General features: G+C 43.1%; 1 protein-coding gene across 3 annotated transcripts in view; it reads right to left on the bottom strand.

Moving 5' to 3' along the window:
• Positions 1 to 18224, bottom strand: part of rnf152 (ring finger protein 152) — a 43514-nt gene extending 25290 nt beyond the window's left edge. Inside the window, exons 1-2 of one of the 3 annotated variants that reach the window (XM_068710213.1) lie at positions 17992 to 18224; positions 7142 to 7440 (exon numbers count right to left, since the gene is read on the bottom strand). The gene's annotated coding sequence lies outside the window, so the exon portion shown is untranslated. Of the gene's footprint in view, positions 1 to 7141; positions 7441 to 17216; positions 17254 to 17991 lie in introns of those variants that run through there. The other 2 variants (XM_068710212.1, XM_068710214.1) reach the window with 2 other exon arrangements.
• Between the last annotated feature and the right edge of the window lie 1770 nt (positions 18225 to 19994).

Raw genomic sequence — 19994 nt, 5'->3', positions numbered from 1 at the left:
AACTTTTGAGAAACATCTTCATCCAGAAATCCTGCAAGGTGACATCAAGTAAAAGAGAAACACAGCGCCCTCATGTCCAAACTGCGAGGCTTTGAACCTAAAAGGAAACCCCAGGCGTCACATCTGACGCTGGCGACGCTTTCTCTGGACGGAGACGCTCTCGACTCCTTTAGCTCCACACTTTCCTGTGAGCGAGGATGTTTTTTCGCGACGCATGCCAGAATTTAATCTGGAGGGAATCCATGTTGACTCAGTTCGAATGAGACGCTCACTGTGCGGTCTGTGATTTAGTCTAATACACCTGGCTGTATTTTCATTTGAAGACCTTGCGCTGCTTTAAAAAAGGGAAGTAGATTTCATGACACCAGATATCTGCTTGTGGTATTAAAATGTAACCTGTATATGTTATCTGATCAGTTACACCCACAGACTGTATACAAGAAGTGGAAGTAATCATGGTGACATCACCCATTGGTTTGTAGACGGATGTTTTGAAGCCTCGAGTTTGGCGATTTCGCCGTCGCCATCTTGGATTACGGCCGTCACCATGTTGTGACGTAGAGACGCCGTAAATGTCTCTGGTAGAGACCTGTCAATCACAGTAAGCCCCACCCCTAAAGCATCCCCTGCTTTATGGTCTGTTTGACTCTAAATGGAGCATAATGTACTAAATGAACATCACGCTGTATTGAAGAAGACTGTAAACTAGAGATTGAGACCATAAACTCATGTTTACAATGTTTACTGAGGGAATAAATCAAGAGAGAAGTAGAGTCATTTTAGACTAGACTTCTATACAACCAGAGGAGTCGCCCCCTGCTGGTCATTAAAGAGAATGCAAGTTTTAAGATACTTCCGCATTGGCTTCACTCGGCAGAACCGGAGGTTTGCCGCCTGGTTACACCTGTAATTATAAGTTCTTTGAAACTATTTTCAGGGATGCACCAATTACAGGGAATCGATATTCAGCATAATACTGGGCTCATGTGCTCCTCCTCGTACTCAACCACGGCTGCTCCGGCGCACTTAAGGTGGGCTGATCTTTAAGGTGGACAAGCGCTTTTCTCCTTTATATTTAATATGTAATATGTTTCCTGCCAATAAATAAACAGTTTAATAAATAATGCTACCCGATAAACAATAATTGGTGATCTTGTATTGGGCGATATTGCATCCAGCCCCCAAAGATTCCTAATCGGAGCAACATTAAAAACGTCTCTTTATCCGAGCAAGATGTCTCATTTGGCACAAAAAAAAGGAAAAGTCTTGTGAACTTCTTTTCAGCAGCTGGTGCAAAGTGCTGAATGTAAATCCGTCCCGGTGAGAGGGAGCAGCCAGCTCGACACAGATACCAACATGGACACCTGTGGGCCATCCTGTTGCCATGGCCACCGGCAACAGAAGACAGCGGAGTCGGTGAAGTGCTATCGTCACCGGCTACTGGCGTCAGGGAGGGAGGGGGGGGGGGGGGGGGGGGGGGGGGAATCAACGCTTCCTAAACAAATTAGCCCCGAGAAAACTGCTGAGACCCGGAGCCTTTAATTACATCAACCTGAAACCGAATTATAGGCCGACTCTGCTGCGTGTAATAACTAATCAAACACTCTCCTCCACCCTCCCCCTCCTCCACCCTCCCCCTCCCCCTCCTCGTCTTCCTCCTGTCCCACTCCATCATCAGTTGGAACATTTATATCGGGGTATTCGTTCCCAGGAGAGACGGAGAGAAATGTCAAGACAAGGGAGACATGGCTCATCCTCCCTCACTGGCCTTTTTGCTTCTCGTTCCATCTCTCCCTCCATTCTTTTTCTTTTTGCTTCCCCCGCTCTCCCCTCTTCCTCATTCATTCTCCGCCACTCTCCGCCCCCCCCCCCCCATTCTTTTCTCTATTTTATCCTGTCATCTACATTGTCTGCTTTCCGTTTCCACTGAGCTTCATGCAACCAGAGCAGAGCAGAGCGAGATGAGAGGCGGAGGTGCATGAAAAATGTATTATCAAAAACTCTAAAACTGGTTGTTGGCATTAAAAGTAAAGAAAATTAAGGTTTTCTTAAGTTGACAGTCTCACAAAGTCAGTTTTAGATGGAGGCTGGATGCTGGATATGGGGGTTTGGATACTCAAGGTGTCACATGGTCGCGAGATGATCAGCAAAATAGCAAATCATTTTTAAAAACGTATTTAAGCTTTACAATCCTTTTTATTATAAAACACTGAAAACCCCTGAAACTACTATATCTACTATAAGAGAGGCCGAGGAAAGTAACAAGTTAGTAAATAAATGTAGTGGAATGAAAAGTACAATATTTGCAAAGAAGTTTAAAGTTATGCTTCTTAAAGTACTTGACTAAATGTACTTTCTGCTGTTAATTAATTACAATCATTTGAACCATTTAATGAAACAAAAAGGCAAACAAAACCGTTTACTGGTGGCAGATTTCACCTGTTTTATATTATTGTAAATATAAGATTTTTTTAGTTTTGGACAACAACAAAAAAAAAATGTTAAAAGATGTGGAACTTGTTTTATAGACTAAATGATTACTACATTAAAAACATGGAGTGAAGAAGAAAAGAATAGTTTTATTAATCAATTCTTCCTGTTAGATTCAGGATTTAATCTGAAATGAATCTATGAAACAGGAACATGTGCCGCTGCATAACCCCGCCGCTCTGATTATGAGGAACATTACTGTTTGAACTCTGCTTACCTGGTTTTAGTGCAGCAGCCTCGTGAAGGCACATTGTTTATCTCCGAGCCATTACAGAGCCATCCAGGCACCGAGGCAATTAATTACTGAATTACACCATGCTGGTGCACAATGAATGCAGGAGGCCCTCTGGGCTTTTTATTTTTATTTCTCATTACCAGGTACACACTGTCCTACACAGGCGAAGCAGGGGGAGGCTTTTAATAACATTTAGTATTCAGATTAAAGTGTTGTATGCAGCCAAAGCTCCGGCTTCCAGGGTTTGTTTTTTTTCAGCTCCAAAAGTAGGATCAATTTACAATCCAATTAATTCAAATTGTGTGGAAACATGCTCACAAGAAGGAAAACAATCGGCTTCCCCCGGTAATGGGGGTCTGGAGCAGAAAGAGAGGGGGACACCCGATGTGTCTGACATGCCTCCTTTGATGCTTCAGTACACAGCCAATGCAACAAAACAGGGGGGGGGGGGGGGGGTTAAATATGCAGTGTGATGTGCTTCCATTACCGGAAAGTTAGATTCACTACAGCACAGTTTTTTGTTTCATGTTCTCTCTTTTAATCCACGATAACTGATGAATTGTCCAATATGAAGATTTGTTGCTTTGTTTTTCTCACTTATATATATATCATCGTAAAATGAATATCTTCAGGTTTTGGGAACTCAATATATTTTTCGCTATTTGTTTAAAAGAAAAAATGGCTCGTCAGTTAGTCAAGAAAAGGATTCATATTCATCAATATTGGAAAGAATGGTTGACAGTGCTATCAGTAGCTTTTTGACTTTTTGGGGGAAAAAGGCTTATTTCACTTTCTTGCTGAGAGTCAGATGAAAAGGTCCGTACCACTCTCATACCTGTGTGTGTGCAGTACGACGCTAAATCCAGGAGGCGATTAGCGTAGCTTAGCATAAAGACTGGAAGCAGGGGGAAACGGCTAGCCTGGCTCTGTCTGAACTCACCAACACCGCTAAAGCTCACTAATCCAAACATGTTGTATGCAGGCGGCAACCTACGGTTCTAAAAATGTGTGTGTGTGTGTGTGTGTGTGTGTGTGTGTGTGTGTGTGTCTTTGTATCAGTGTGTGTGTCAAAAGGGGTCAGATGCCGCTGTGCCACATGTGACCATCAACCTCCCCGCTGGCAAGGTGCTGGACCCATGCCACGCAAACGCACACTGAGACGCCTAATGTAGCAGCCGGGAGAGGCCGGCTGGCCCGGTTTGTGCTGCCTCTGGTCCAGACTTTTTAAAAAAACAAACAGGTGAGGCTAAAAGAATAAGAAATGGCGAGTTGGCGCTGATGGAGTCGGTGAAGCGCTTCGAACGCATTCGAGCCCCGGTGGAGCACTTGTGAAGGACGGAGTAGATGAGATGCTGCTGCAGACTCCCTGGTGGCCAGGAGGAGATTTCTTTAGTTATCTTCCGAGGAGCGATTGTGTGAATTCCCTCACACTGTACGACACAGAAAACCATTCATAGTGTGTGACATATGGAGGACCAAAAACCCACCAGTAAAAGAAAAAGATTTCAACATTTTATCTCATAATTTTGACTTTTTAATATTGTTATTATGACATTTTTAATATCATTAGTATGACATTTATCTCATATTCATGACTTTTTAATATCATTATTATTACTTCTTCTTCTCATAATTATGACTTACCATGGAGACATTTTTACTATCAGACTTCATCTTATTTTTTCCTTTTACTGGCGGAAATGGACTTCCACAGTAATATCCCCTTATACTGTAGAATACAGAAAAGCCATTTTTAGTGTGTAGATTGCATAAGAAAAGGGGGGAATTCTCCCGTGTTACACGTGACACACTCGTCTATCACAATCCAAGTCAAATCACACACACGCGACATCTAATTTCCCGTCCCGTTGAAAATGAAAAATCATTCATTTTAACACCTCCTCCATCTCCGCCACCCCGCGGCTCGTTTTACATCCAACAATGATCTGACGAGTGGCTGCCAAGCATATAAATTTGGCCACGAGGACAGGCTCGTTTGGCAGCGCTGAACAGAGTGAGCAGTGGCAAATCCCAAACGGCAGTACGTCTTTATTACGGCGTGAATGGATGGAGCTGGCAGTCGGAGATGTATAACATCAATATATTATATATATATATATATATATATATATATATATATATATATATATATATATATATATATATATATATATATATTGCCCAGCCCTCGTACCGTGGATGCATGCGTGCAGCTAACACGGTGAAATGTTGTTTTACAAAAGGTTAGAACTTAGTTGATTAGCTTGATCAGTTTAGAGAATTAAGAGCTGAAAGGCAGCAACTCTTGATGGATTAAAACCTGTGGATAGAGCAGGCAGAGACACGGTCTCCTGAGTTTAAGGTTACGTTTACACCTGCAGTGGGGTTCATGTGCTTCATATTAACTTGTTTCACAATAGAACCAAGAGCAGTAAACATGACGTTATACAGGCTGAGAGGTAAATCATTGACTGGACAGTTTTGGCGATGGTCATCCTGCATCATCAAATTCAATATAATGCTTCTGATATTTATCTTATTTAATTAATAACTAATTGTAAGCATTATCAATATTATTAGACTGCAAATTTAGCACACGTTATGATAAATAAGACGACTGGTATTTAATGAGAACAACTTTGGACATGGCACATCTTTGATTTTTTTAATTTTATTTGGTTTGTTATATTTCACTTATATATATTTTATTTGTTTTATTTCATTTATGTATATTTAATTTTTTTGTTAATTTATACTATTTTTAGTTGTTCTCATTGTATCTGTTGCTCCATCTAGTGTGGTTTTATCAGTGTTTTAATTTTACTTTAGTTTGTCTTACTACTCTGCCGTTTCATTGCCTTAGTTTTGCTTTGCTTGTCCGTCAAAGCACTTTGTGAAATCAGTTTTTAAAAGGTGCTGTATAAATAAATGTATTACTATTATGTACATGGTCTTTATTACAGACAAATAAGGTCACTTCCTGAACACATTTTCACGATCAACAGATGGATTTATTCGTGGTTTAGCTTTTGAAATCACGCTAGAATCACATATCTGCTGACATAAAATCCTGAGGTCGGACCCAAGTTCGCTTGAGACGATCGAGACCCACTTTTTCAGGCGGTCTTGGTTCGACCGTTCGGTCCGCACCAGGGTTCAATTTTACAGTTTTCACCTGGAAAAACGGATCCTAGATCATCTTAACTGAACCAAACGGGAGAGGTGTGAAGGCCCCCTTAATGTATTAGTGTTCGTAGCACTAAAACACATTCAGAAGCTCACTAAAGTCATCAGGATGCATCCTCTGGGAACCATGAATGCCAACTTTCCATCCACCCGAAGTTGTTGAGATGTTCAACTCAGGACCAAAGTGCTTTACTGACCGACTTTGCCTCCAGCATGGTTAAAAATCAGATAAACTCCCCCGCTGCTCACCTGCCTCTGAGCCTCATGCTGCCTCTCTTTTTATCTGCCCTCCTTTTTTCTTGATCACTCATCTTTCTTCCCTCCTCCTCTTCCTCATTTGGAGCTCATCGCCAAGGTTGAATCAAACCACATCCCTTTAACACACGTGTTGTGACTCCTCTACCCTACAGACGTGAGAGAAGCTCTACCAGGTTTAAAGGGGGGGGGGGGGTCACCCTGAAGAAATAAGAAAAATGCATTTGAACAAAGCCCTTCCCCTCCAGGGATAACAACCATACTAACAACTCTCCAGCCTGCCAGGTCCTGACATCTTAAAAAGAAATACACCCACTACACCTCGAGTGACTGCGGCTCAACTAGAGATCTGTACTTAAGAAGCTCCTGAGTGAGACGTCCTCGTCTCAAAACGTCCTCTCTCACAGTATCATCAAAAAGAACCGATAAGAGTATCAATGAGGAACCGAACCGAGCAGAATCGATAAGAGTACTGCTATCAATAAAATCCTTACGATACTCGTCTTTAGGCTCAACCAAGACAGTGTTATATGAGGTGAAACAGGTTTCCAACTTGATCCCCCACGTCACATCTGAGAGTAAAATTAGACGTGTGGACAGCAACAAAAAAAAAAAAAAGACATGAAGATGAGAAGATAAAACAAATAAATAATTAAATAGTGGGTTCATCCGTCAGAGCCTCCGTACGCTGCTGCTCTTCTCTTCATGTAGAGCGGTCGTCCCGGACTCTGTCGTGTCCCTGTAATAAATAATGAAGAGCCGAGGCGGAGACGCAGACAGCCCCAGATGTTTGAATGAAAGAAAAGTGGGTCAGGTGGCTGGCGGATGCCAAACCACACAGCTGCATGGCGAGGGAGCAGACGGTGGAGAATATTCGGGCGAATCGGGGGAAAACGGCCGAGAGAGAATAGATGTGCAATTTGTCGGGCTTTGATATGTAAAAGTGTCCACATGAATGGGTATCGTTATGCATACCTAACCACGTGACAGGCGGCAACTCCACCTGAGGCGGGCGGCAGGCGTGTGTGAATCCTTGCTGGATTGCAGTTCGTCGTCTGCTTTCATTGAAAGGTGAAGAGGTCGGGTGCAGAGCTGTGTCACCTGTGAATGACTCCCAGGGCTCTTTCACGGTATCAACGCATCGTTCACCGCGCTCCGCAAGGGAGGTTCTGTAGCGTTGGAACCTTCACAGCTCAATGATGATACACAAGCTCATCCATCTATAGCACCACACATCCATCACCCGCCATACAGGTCCGGCATCCCGCTGGCATCTGATCAAAAGTGACACATGGAAAAAAAGAAAAAAACTTAAAAAACAACAACAAGCGCTCCGCCAGCCAACCCGGGTTCATCATGCAAATCCCGCCGTAAATCGACCATAAAGAAAAACAAAAAATACTCGCATCTCGGCAATTATATCTGGGTCATTTGGCGAATCGCGCGCCACGCCCTTGTCAAATTAAAAGCTCCTCATTCATCGGTGTAACGACAACAATTATCACCGCAAAGTTAAAGAGTCTCCTCTGGTCTCCGCTCGCTCATAAAACCCAATTACACACGAGGTTTATGAAGGAAAACATTTATTAACGCCACTAAAAGGGTTTCGACGTCACGTCTGTGGCTTCAAGATCGGTTTCACAAGCATAGCGACCCCGACGTGTTTAGTGTCGATGATTTGTCCTGCTCTCCAACACCGCCCTGCATCTTTAATAAATACTACAGTAGCTTATGTGTGCACATCGTATTTCCCTGAATGAGCAAATTTCCCTTTCGCCTAAGCCATGTTTAGACGAAATATAACAAAAACGTCTTTCTTTCTTGCACCTTGCTGCAGGTATTAAGGGTGTAAATCACACGTTGCGATCGATACTCAACGATATCACTTAACCAGGCGGCAAACCTCCGGTTCTGCAAAGTGAAGCCGATGCTAAAGTGTCTTAAAGCTGCATTCTCTCTAGTGTCCAGCAGGGGGCGACTCCTCTGGTTGTATAGAAGTCTAGTCTAAAATGACTCTACTTCTCTCTTGATTTATTCCCTCAGTAAACATTGTAAACATGAGTTTATGGTCTCAATCTCTAGTTTACAGTCTTCTTCAACACAGCATGATGTTCATTTAGTACATTATGGTCCATTTAGAGTCAAACAGACCATAAAGCAGGGGATGATTTAGGGGCGGGGCTAGACGGTGATTGACAGGTCTCTACCAGAGACGTGTAGGGCGTCTCTACGTCACTCCTCCTCAGTCCAAATATGGTCACTTCCGTTCACTGGTTGCGTAAAAAAAACCAACATGGCGACGCCCGTAATCCAAGATGGCGACGGCGAACTCGCGGCTTCAAAGCGTCAGTCCACAAACCAATGGGTGACGTCACGATGGCTACGTCCACTTCTTATAAACAGTCTATGCACTTAACATAATCAGTTACATTTATATCAACTCACAAAAGAACAATTGTATTACTGAGCTCTGCAGGAAGGAGGAGGCCAAAGTAACGTCAATATAAAGGCGCATCTTAAGATGATACGTATCGATGTTTTCTCTTTGCATCGATGGTATTGGATTGTTGACTCAATATATTGTTACACAGCTGGCAGGTACCCAGTAAAAATATAATCCAAGAAGTTTGAATAATGTCTCATTGAATCGAGTGAGGAAGCTGAATTAATCAAGCTGCAGAAATGAAAGCAGCTCTGATCAGACAATCAGAAATCAGACCGTTTGATCTAAGTGATTGCAACAATTCTCTTTGACACAAGGCACATTAATTAACTAGCAAAAAAAATGGTATTCATTTCAAGTGTTTTTCAAATGATCACTCTTAGAAAATCAAGGTCAGAATCAGAGTGTATTTTTGTGTTATTTATGACTGTAAACTACTTCTCCACATGGATCCATCTGCAGTTTGAATTTAAGGAGCTCCGCTCTGAAACATAAAAGTAAAAGCTCCGTCTGTTCGATCCCTCTGAATCTCCGGAGGAGAAGTCTTTGTCGCCGAGGTCGATGGGTTTTCAGGTGCGATGGAGTAACATAAAAACAATATAAAAACCCCGGAGTACTCAGGTGTGTTGGCACCTTTAGGGGGAGGGAGGGATGTATGACCCAATGACGCATGTTTGGCACCAGACCGCAGGTGACTCAAGAGGAGCAGAGAAGGCTGGAACACGTTTCATGCACACTCGTCTGCACACAAAAGCCTCCACCGAGGTGCTCATTCCCTGCAGATGGAGCCGTTAATGGAGAGAGCTGCATTAGCCGGCGTACAGATGAGAAACACTGGAGCATGGACGTCTTATTTTTAAAAGAATCTTCTCCATCTGTTCCGTCTTCTTGCAGCTGCAAGTATATTGTGGCCACACGCAGCTGGCACGAACACGGACTGATTTCAAGAGGCCCGCAGCAATCGTCTTTTACATAATTGCACGCTCACGCAATGACGCTGCAGACCTTCACACAATAACTTCTCTCACGTTTAAACCTGGAAATATTTCTGTTAGAGGTCTAATGCACTGAGGAAACACATTGGACTAGAAGAAGTAGACGTTTGGACGAGTCAAAGCAGGAAAACCACAGGTGGAACTACTGACACCGATAGCGGTTGCATTTCCATTTAGCTTTGTAAGGGACTTGATATTGTACTATCTTACTTACTGACACTCCAGCGGAAACCCAGCCATCATTAATGTTTGACGCTAAAGGATATTTTTCATCATATTCTAAAGCAGAAATGTCAAATATTCATATTCTGAAACGTGAGGATTTGCTGCTTTTCCTCTTCATATGTGAGTGATAATGAATGAATATTTGGGGGTTTTAGACTGTTCTTGACACATCGTGGGCTAAACAATAAATCAATTTAATTGAGAAAAAATGTTCTATATGAACGATAATGAAAGAAATTGTTACTTGTACTCCTCGTCTATTCACACACAAAAATAGATGTGTCAACATTTGATGGTTCAAGCTTCTCAAATGTGAAGATTTGTTCCTTTTCTTTGTTTTATATGATTGAAAATTAAATATCTTTTGGTTTTGGGGCTGTCAAGACGTCACCTTGAGAAATGTATTTTATTTATCAATTGTCGAGCAACAAAATGCCAGAAATGTGTGAGGCTTTGTTGCTTTTCTCTGTTTTATATGATTGAAAATGAAATAGCTTTTGGACTGTTTGTCGCACAAAACAAGCGCTATGAAGACGTCACCTATCATGTTTTTTACAATTTCTGGCACTTTCTAGACAAACAAATGAATCGATCAATTAGAAAAAAGTAATCCAAAGATTAAAAATAGTTGCAGCCTTGTCCATAATAATAGTTACACCTGTGCTTTAGCCTTTACAAGAAGCCAGACGTAACTTCTGCCCACACACACCATTGACGTACATCCAATATGGCTACAGGAGTAAAATCACTCTAATTTCAACAGATTCAGAACTCTGAAACATGAATTAATGTCCTTAACGGATCGCGTAAACTGCAGAAACATTCCGCCAGCGTCGTGTTCGGAAGTGAAACCACGCTCTGCAGATCCAACTTTCCTTCTTCTCATTGACTTAATGGATTGTGAAAGGAAGGTAAATGATTTCCATCTGACAAAAGAGGATGCATTACCCTTCACCATTCGTCACCGTTTACGATCCATCCTGCGAGCGAAAAAAATAACGGCATCGATCAACGCGGGAGACACCCACAAAACAACGGGAACACCGGGGGAGCCGGTGATTGATTCCAATTGGATGCTTTTCAGGAATCCGGGACAGGAGGAGGCAGCGAGCGGAGCCAGATGCCACAGGTTCATGCCCCCCCCCCCCCCCCCCAAAAAAAAACTACTTTAAATACCATCACTAAGGATAGCTGGACGAGTCAGCGAGTGTATCAACACGCCTGTTTGTATGCACACAAGCCTCATTTCAGATACAGCGGCTAAACAAATGGAGTGTCAGAGAAACACGGCGGTATCAGCACACAAGCCTGCTGCAGGAAACAACGACTAAAAGACACAAGAAGTGCATTAAATTACACGTCTCCTGATGTGTGCAATTATCTGAGAGCGGCTCGGTTTGTGGGATAACCTTGGCGGTCTAACGCCGCCGGTTACTTCCGTCATCTTCCCCTCAATAGCCACTTTAAACCTCATCCGCTTCTCATCTCTTCTTCTCTCCCGTTTATTTTTATTTATTTATTTTTTTTTTTAAATGGCAAATTAAATTTACCCGAGCAACGCAGCCCCGTATTTCAGTCCGCCCATCCAGCGGTCTCCTTCTGCCGAGGAGGAAGCCCCGCTGGCAGATGTGGAGACCTTACCTCATTACAGAAGGTCAACGCCGGCACACGACTCCCTCTCGGGAGGGGATTATGTGACATTTATTTTATTATGAATAAAAGTGTGCAGAGACATGAGGGAGGACAGGGGAAGGTCTCAGTGAAATATACGTCAATATATATCCGCAAGGAGATTTATGTAAATCTGGGATTACAACTACTTTAATGTTTGTGGGAAGCAGTTTGCTGTAAAGTCTCACTGCAAGTCATCTCTGACGTTTTTATGTGTGTATTACACAAATAAAAGGGCAGATGAAATACCTAAATACCATAAAAACGTATATCTTCAGATGTCTGAAAGTGGCCACACTCGTACAGTTAAAGAATATGCAAACACTAGATATCAGCAACAAGCTACAAACTGAACCTGGACCTCAGAGACCGAACACGGCGTTCTCTGTTGATGTTCTCCAGGTAGCACAGACGTCAACAAACCTCTTCACGTCTGCCTGAAACGAGTGTCTAAGTGTTTCCTGCCACTTCCTGTTTTTGTTTTTTTTTTTGGTTTCCTGGGCGCTCGCTAGACCCTGACCACTTCCTCCTCTGAACCTTTATCTCCACACAGAACGGCAACTCGCACTGCAGATAAAGCGATTGTGAAATTTAAAAAAAAAAAAAAAAAAACCTTGGCAGGAAGTGCACGCTTTGTGATCAGAGCATCAGCGAAGAGATGTAGCGGAGCTGCTCTGAATGGATTTCTGTCGCTCAACTTGCCTCAGAAGACTTCACAACTGGCAGAGTAACAGGATGAAGAGTAAATCGTGCATTTTGTGGGAAAACTCTTTGTCAAGCATTGAAAAACAAGCCGATGCCAGAGCTCACCTGCTGCGACAATAAGAAGAAAACCCAACGATACCAGCGGGTGGATTCAGAGGAGGGAGGGAGGGAGGGAGGGAGGGAGGGAAGAAAAAGAAAAAAAAAATCCTGACACAAATTACACAAGATCCCGTAAAGGCCGCTTCCTCCCAACAGATGGGAACCAATTAGCCACCTGACTCCCAGAAAGCACTTGGGCAGCCGCATGGAGCCGAGATGCAAATGAAGCAGAGGGGAAAAGGTGGACGCGGACCTGCCAACTTTCTCGGGAGAGGAGAGAAATAAATGGGGGAGACAGCGAGGTGCAGTTTTGGAAAATGGAAAGTGGAATAAAGTGGGAAATGATGTATGGAGAAGGACTGCAGAGCTGGACTGAAGAGGTTACAGGGAGGGAGGGGGGGGGGGGTGGGGGGGTATCTGTTGATGGAGAACGTCGTCTCATCCTGCAGGCGGCGGATCCTCCATCAGCCGACACTCAACGCCGGCTCGACACATTCAATCTGAGGCCGACATGAAATCATTGATCTAGTTAATGAACATCTTGTCATGTTTATTTAGGTGAAGCGCTGACTAGGCCCGAGGCTGCTGGCTCTGCAGAAACGTCACCACTTTCAATCACAGTTTTTTTTTGGTTTTTTTGAAGGGGTAAAGCCGGTTGTGTTGAAGAAATATTTCAAAAGGCTCGTTATGTTGACAGTGTGTTTTCGTCACATATCCGAAGGGTTCTAAGAAGGATACATGAGGCTAAACGGCAGGATCGTGGATAAATAGAAGCTTCTCTGAGTTCATAATAAAAGACGTGCATTGAATCTGAATTAGGGATGCACTGATATCGGATATTGGGTCGATATCGACTCAAATACTTAGATAGGGAATCAATGACAATAAGGTAAATCAATGCATTTTAATTATGTTTATTTACTATATACATTATATACTGGATTACAATATACAGCTTATTATTGTAAGAATAAATAACAATTCAGTGAATTCCCAAAATACCCAAACGATACCCAAAGCCAAGGTATCATATGGATCGTCAAAATTTTAATTTGTCCAATACTTTAAAAAATTCCCATCATCCTCAGCTGTAGTCTACATAGTGTTTCGTACTAATTAGCAAATGTTAGCATGCTAACATGCTAACATTATACCTGCAAAATATCAGCATGTTAGCACTGTCATTGTGAGCATGTTAGCATGCTGACATTAGCATTTAGCTTGGCTGCTAGCATGGCTGCAGACTCTTGACATTTGCATGTTTACGATGATTAATCAGTGATTTTACATTTGTGCAGAATGCACGCTTGGAGACTACATCTACATCTTGTCGTTCGGCCGCGTCGCTCAGCCGTCCGCGACGTCATTCAACTTATTTGACAGCTTGAAAATCACCGAGGGTTTTTTAAAAGTGCAAAGAATGATCCGAAACCTGCAAAAGGACGAAAAGAAATGAACAAAATAAGGTGCCACAGAATAAAGCTGCAACCTTTTCAGATGCCAAAAACTCCCAACGTCACATTTCAAACTTCTCACACTCCTCTAAAGTAAGAGAAAGAGAAACAAAAGAGGCTGGAATAAGATGCCAGTATAAATTAAGCTCAAAAGACAAATTAAATTCTGTGAATGTGTCTGAAGCTCCGTGCCTCAGCAGACTGAAGGCAATGTTTAACTTCATTCCCTCCGACTGCACACAAGAGCTATCAGGCAGCTGTTAGATAAAGCCAAGTAAATATCGGTAAGTGTAGGTGATATAAGGTGACAAATTCCCCCCCGGAGATTTAGTCGCACTGGCTGCAAACGCTATGAATCTGCATAATCTGGAGTTCTTCCAAGAGACGGCGGGAAAATAAAAGCAGGGGTATTACACTGATCGTTAACATATGTGCTCTTAATCCGTTATCTCTAACAATGTACGGCCAAAAGTATGTGGTCACCTGTACGTCACGTGATTGTTGAGCATCCAATTCAAACCTCCACTCTTCTGGTTTCCACCAGATGTTGAAACTGGCTGCGGGGATTTGATCCCATGATGTCTGGTGCTGAAACAGGAAGTAGAACGACTGCAAAAACCCACACAGGGCAGGTTAAAAGTGTTTCACCCAAGAGACCGCGGTTTGTGCCGCCTGTGAAACGAGAAGTCAACGTTCTTTTCTTTTTTTTTGTCATGTAACTTCTGTGCTTAAGTAACATCGCTTCTGTAGTTATTTCAACCAAAACCACCATCTTTTCCTTACCTAACTAAGTCGTTTTGTTCCCTAAATCGAATAAATATTTTCCTGTGAGGACAGAACTTTATTTTGAAAAGACCGTATTCACGTAACGAACGCGTATATTGACACGTGTTGCTGGATTTTTTTTTTGCTGAAAACACACAAAAAAGGAGAACCTTTTTTGTGAGATATCGTACGAGCCGTTGTGTGAGGATACGTTGAACATTAAGACAATAAAACAATAGTACATCCTGTCCACATGAAGTGTATCTTATATCATTCGTGTTCAGGGTTCTGAGGGCGTTGGAGTCTTTTCTATCACACTTCAACATGTCACAATATAAATATATATCTAAATAAACCTTGGATTCGTTGCATTTGTCATTGGGTTGTCATACTTTCTCCAGGTATTCAGGATAATTCAACCACACCTTAATATTCCCCACATGCAAATGAAAAGGCTTCCTAATTTGAAGGCCGGATTGTTATCTTGTTCAAATAACTTGAGCAAATTAAACCACTGATGTGAAGTGAGATTACTATTTATTTGCAGCTCCACACCTTCGCTCTGCACTTGTGTTTAAAACAAAGAGCACACTAGTTTTAGTGAAATGCCTCCGCAGCTTTATAGAGTACCGTGAGCAGAAATCTATGAGAAGGTTTATTGGAGCACTTATTTTTGTTTGGAGAACGATGCAACATTGGACTTTGGAAAATGAAGAATTAGGAGCGATAACAGACTTAACAGGTTTTATGGGCGAAATCCAGCTTCTTCATTCTTAATCTCCAACTGTATAAACACACTAATACCCCCCCCGAGTCAAATCCATCACGTTTCACTTGGAAGTGCAGAGTGCAATTTGTTTTTACTGCCCTTCTTCTTGCGGCCAAATTCTCTTTTTACCTGGCTGGTTGTCAGGTTACCACAACTCCATCCTATAAACAAGCAACTCATGTGATCGTTGTTTGGATATAAATCGGCCGATGCACATGTGAACTTTAACACAGCAAAAATGCAGCAATGTAAACCTCCCTGCAACAGTTTACATTGCATTCTACAGAATATAAACTGTAGATGTGCACTGAGCGGATTAAACTGAACCGTTTGTCCTCCTGCAACCTTCTTCTTGTTCCTGCAACATGCTGGTACCTCCTCTTCTACTACATCGTCTCCTCCCGAGTCTACCAACACTGATCTCTCTTCAGTTAAAGTAAACGCCACGCACGTACTGACATTAATCAGTCGTCTCACACTGGATTAGAGTGACAGAGGCTTGACTGAAAACCTCAAAAAGGCCACATCTAATCAAGGGTTGCAACCATAGACTGTCTTTGAGAAGTGGACGTCACTCGTTGGTTTGTGGACTGATGTTTCAGAGCCTCAAGTTCGGCATTTTGGCCGTCGCCATCTTGGCTTTTTTAGCAACCAGTGAACGGAAGGGACCATATTAGGACTGAGGAGGAGTGACGTAGAGACGCCGTATACATCTCTGGTAGAGAGACTTGTCAATCACAGTGTAGCCTCGCCCTAAATCATCCCCTGCTTTATGGTCTGTTTGACTCTAAATGGAGCATAATGTACTAAATGAACATCATGCTGTATTGAAGAAGACTGGAAACTAGAGATTGAGACCATAAACTCATGTTTACAATGTTTACTGAGGGAATAAATCAAGAGAGAAGTAGAGTCATTTTAGACTAGACTTCTATACAACCAGAGGAGTCGCCCCTGCTGGACACTAGAGAGAACGCAGGTTCAAAACACTTCCACATTGGCTTCACGTTTCAGAACCGTGGGTTGCTAACTATTTTCAATGTCGATTATTATCCGATCTCTATTTAACCATTGTCCAAAGAACACGTTGATCTTGGTGTGTGAAATTGGTGGAGTGCCTCGTCAAAGTGGATCCTGCTTCATTATTTAATCTTAAGGTTCAATCTTAAAAGTATATCAAAGATTTCTTCATATGTTGCATATCCTTAAATTGATGTTGCGTGTGATGAAGAAGACCACAATCACAATTACACAATGGTTGTCAATAAAAGTTGCCATCTACACAGTTGTAAACACTCACTCAACGCCCAGAAATAACCACTTGCCATCTACTGCATGTCCTCATCAGTGTGAGACCAAAGAAACATGCAGGAAATGGTTTCACAGACGAGGAGGAACCAGCTCACGAAGCCGTGAAGGTTTACAGGCTGCAGGACCAGCAATCAAAACGGACACCAACTCTCATTCTAACACAGTAATCCTGCAGGCAATTAAGTTAGCCTGAGAATTAAGCGAGAGTTGAAACACATCCTAAATGTTGGATGAAGTCCAGCAGCAGCAGCAGCAGCAAATCAGGCGTTTAAAAAAAACAAACACAAACAAACGGAGGGGATTACAAGGTTTTTTAAATGCATGGAGGAAGAAGAAGATTTATATACAAATGTAATGAGAAAAGAAGAAAGCAGCGTTTTCAGAATGCGACAAACTTCAAATTTAGATTACTGGAAATCCTTCTCATCTGACTCCTTTTTTTTTAAGCATTTCAACAAACTGAAACAACAATCTCTTTCTTCAAGCAGAACATGGATGCCCTGTGGCTCAGCTGGAGCGCTTATCTATTTAAATTCTGCATCTGAAAACACACACACACACACACACACACACACACACACAGACTGGAAAGAGGGGAAAACAAGCCACTTACAGATTATTCCCTCACACTTCCCACACCAGGAGGTGGCTCACAGGAAAGATGCTTTTTGAGGATTAGAACTTTAAATTTGACAATAAAACAACAGACTAGAATGGAAGGAGGGGGCCAACGTGTCTCCAGCCCACAAAGGATGAAGAAGTGAGGTAAATCTAGAAGTTTACTTATTGGTTTGTAAACAATCACTGTAACAATGGGCCACAATGACAGCAGACCCCCCCCCCCCCCCCACACACACACACACACACACACACACACACACACACACACACACTGTAAGCAGTCCGGTGAAGGTACAGGAATTGAGATAACAACACAAAGCAGGTCTGTTAACAAAGCAACAAAAGGAACATATTGATCCAGATAAAGCACCGTGGATCACCGTGGATCACTGTGACGACATTACTGCGAATAAAACTAAATCAAATGTTTCAAGTCCATTAAAAACCTCTTGAAAAAGCAGATACACGAGATGACTCCCCACAAAATAAGAATTATTATCCCATTAGATCAACGCTACAATCACACATCAACGTTACATGTTCGCGTTGCACGGCTGACTGGACCCGATGCACGCGCAGAAGTGTGCAGACAAAGCCAAACAAGAGAGATGCAGCTCCCACCTCTCACGGACAAACAAAGCAACAAAAAGAAAATTTAAAAAAAAAATTAAATCCTCACATAGGAAATAACTTTTGTTTCCTTCAATGCTCCGTCAGCCAGACTCCACGCAATAAACGGTATTTTTTTAGAGAAATGTGGCGCTCACCTTTTGTTAGTTCCTCTGTCGGATGGCAGCAGCAGAATGTCTGGCTGTCTGCGGGTGTCTGCTCTCCTCCGCTCCTCCGTGGATTTCTAATCGGGGCAGCAGCAGCAGCAGCAGCGGCGGTGGTGGTGGTGGTAGTTGCGAAATCGTTGATGCGCGCTTCGCCTTGTTTCAGTGGGCGGCGTGGCTGCTCGCTGTTTTCTTCCTATGTTTCAAACCAAAGCGAAAACACTGAAAAGCCCTCCCACTCTCTCTCTCTCTCTCTCTCTCTCTCTCTCTCTCTCTCTCTCTCTCTCTCTCCTCTCTCTCTCTCTCTCTCTCTCTCTCTCTCTCTCTCTCTCTCTCTCTCTCTCTCTCTCTCTCTCTCTGGGAGTGGATACGCCTTCTCACTGTAGGAGGAGAACAAGAAAAATGTGCGCACACATTACAGGCTTCAGGTGACACTGAGGATAAAACCGTGTCACCACAGCTGGGGGGGTTGGTTGAGTCTGGCCGGCTGCACCGCTGCACTCTGACTGCACTGCAAAAGAAAAAGAACCGTCTATCCTGACATGGCTTTGTAGTCTCTGACACGCTTTTGAAGTCGCGACACTAAGCGTCCTGCACACGTGAGGTCCAAGTGCCTGATTCCAACTCTAGTTCACACAATTTGCCCTGTGGTTGCCCAAATGCCCCGCTAATTACCCAAGGGCCTTCACGTCACCAACGTGGCCCTAAAGTGCCCCTGTGGTTGTTGCTAGAATGCCTCTCATGGTTGGTTTAAACTCCGCTCTGGTTGGTTTAAATGCCCCTCCGGTTGGTTTAATGCCCCTCTGGTTGGTTCATATGCCCCCTCTGGTTGGTTAAAACACGCCTCTGGTTCATTAAAACGCCCCTCTGGTTGATCAAAAAGCACCTCTGGTTGGTTAAAATGCCCCTCTGGTTGATTTAATGCCCCTCTGGTTGGTTTAAACACCCCTCTGGTTGGTTAAAACGCCCCTCTGGTTGCTTTAAACACCCCTCTGGTTGGTTTAATGCCCCTCTGGTTGGTTAAAACGCCCCTCTGGTTGGTTAAAATGCCCCTCTGGTTGGTTATAAAATGCCCCTCTGGTTGGTTTAATGCCCCTCTGGTTGGTTAAAACGCCCCTCTGGTTGTTTAAATGCCCTCTGGTTGGTTTAATGCCCCTCTGGTTGGTTTAAAACGCCCCTCTGGTTGGTTTAAATGCCCCTCTGTGGTTGTTAAAATGCCCCTCTGGTTGGTTTAATACCCCTCTGGTTGGTTAAAACGCCCCTCTGGTTGGTTTAATACCCCTCTGGTTGGTATAAAACGCCCCTCTGGTTGGTTTAAATGCCCCTCTGGTTGGTTTAAATGCCCCTCTGGTTGGTTAAAATGCCCCTCTGGTTGGTTTAATACCCCTCTGGTTGGTTAAAACGCCCCTCTGGTTGGTTTAAACGCCCCTCTGGTTGGTTTAAACGCCCCTCTGGTTCATTAAAAAGCACCTCTGGTTGAATAAAACCAAGAAGTGCTTTTCCTGTCACCCACTTGCCCCTCTGATTGGTCAAGGGACCGTCTGTTCAATCCAAATGGCCCTCTGGTCACACAAGTGGGTTTTAGTTGTTTTAAATATCCCTCTGGTTGGTCCTTATGATCAGCTCAAATCGCCCTCTGGTCTTCACAGTTGGTCTTTTCGTCACCCAGTTGCCCCTCTGGTCTTCCTAAAAAGCCCCTTTCTTGTCACCAAAATCCCCAAATTGCTCCTCTTGTTGCCCATATTTTTCTCTAGTCAAACCAAATGTCCCTCTTCAGTCTTTACTGTATCATGCCTTTCCTCTGAGCTGCCCCCTGCCCTTATAGGGGGGCAAAGGGCAAAATCTTTTATTAACAACCCCACAAATAAGACCCTCAGTAGAAAGACTACTCCAAACCAATATGAAGGAGCACAGAGAGTCTTACATGTGTCTTCTTTTTGCAAGAAAAGAGGAGCTTCATGGGAGTTTTAGAGGAACTGTGGTCATTTCAAACATAT

This window comes from Cebidichthys violaceus, unplaced genomic scaffold, assembly GCF_023349555.1.
Source record: "Cebidichthys violaceus isolate CVI_PGR_0920_01 unplaced genomic scaffold, fCebVio1.0.p SCAF_15, whole genome shotgun sequence".
Taxonomy (NCBI): domain Eukaryota; kingdom Metazoa; phylum Chordata; class Actinopteri; order Perciformes; family Stichaeidae; genus Cebidichthys; species Cebidichthys violaceus.
Note: the sequence above shows the minus strand (reverse complement) of the source record. Positions and strands in the feature narration are given on the sequence as shown.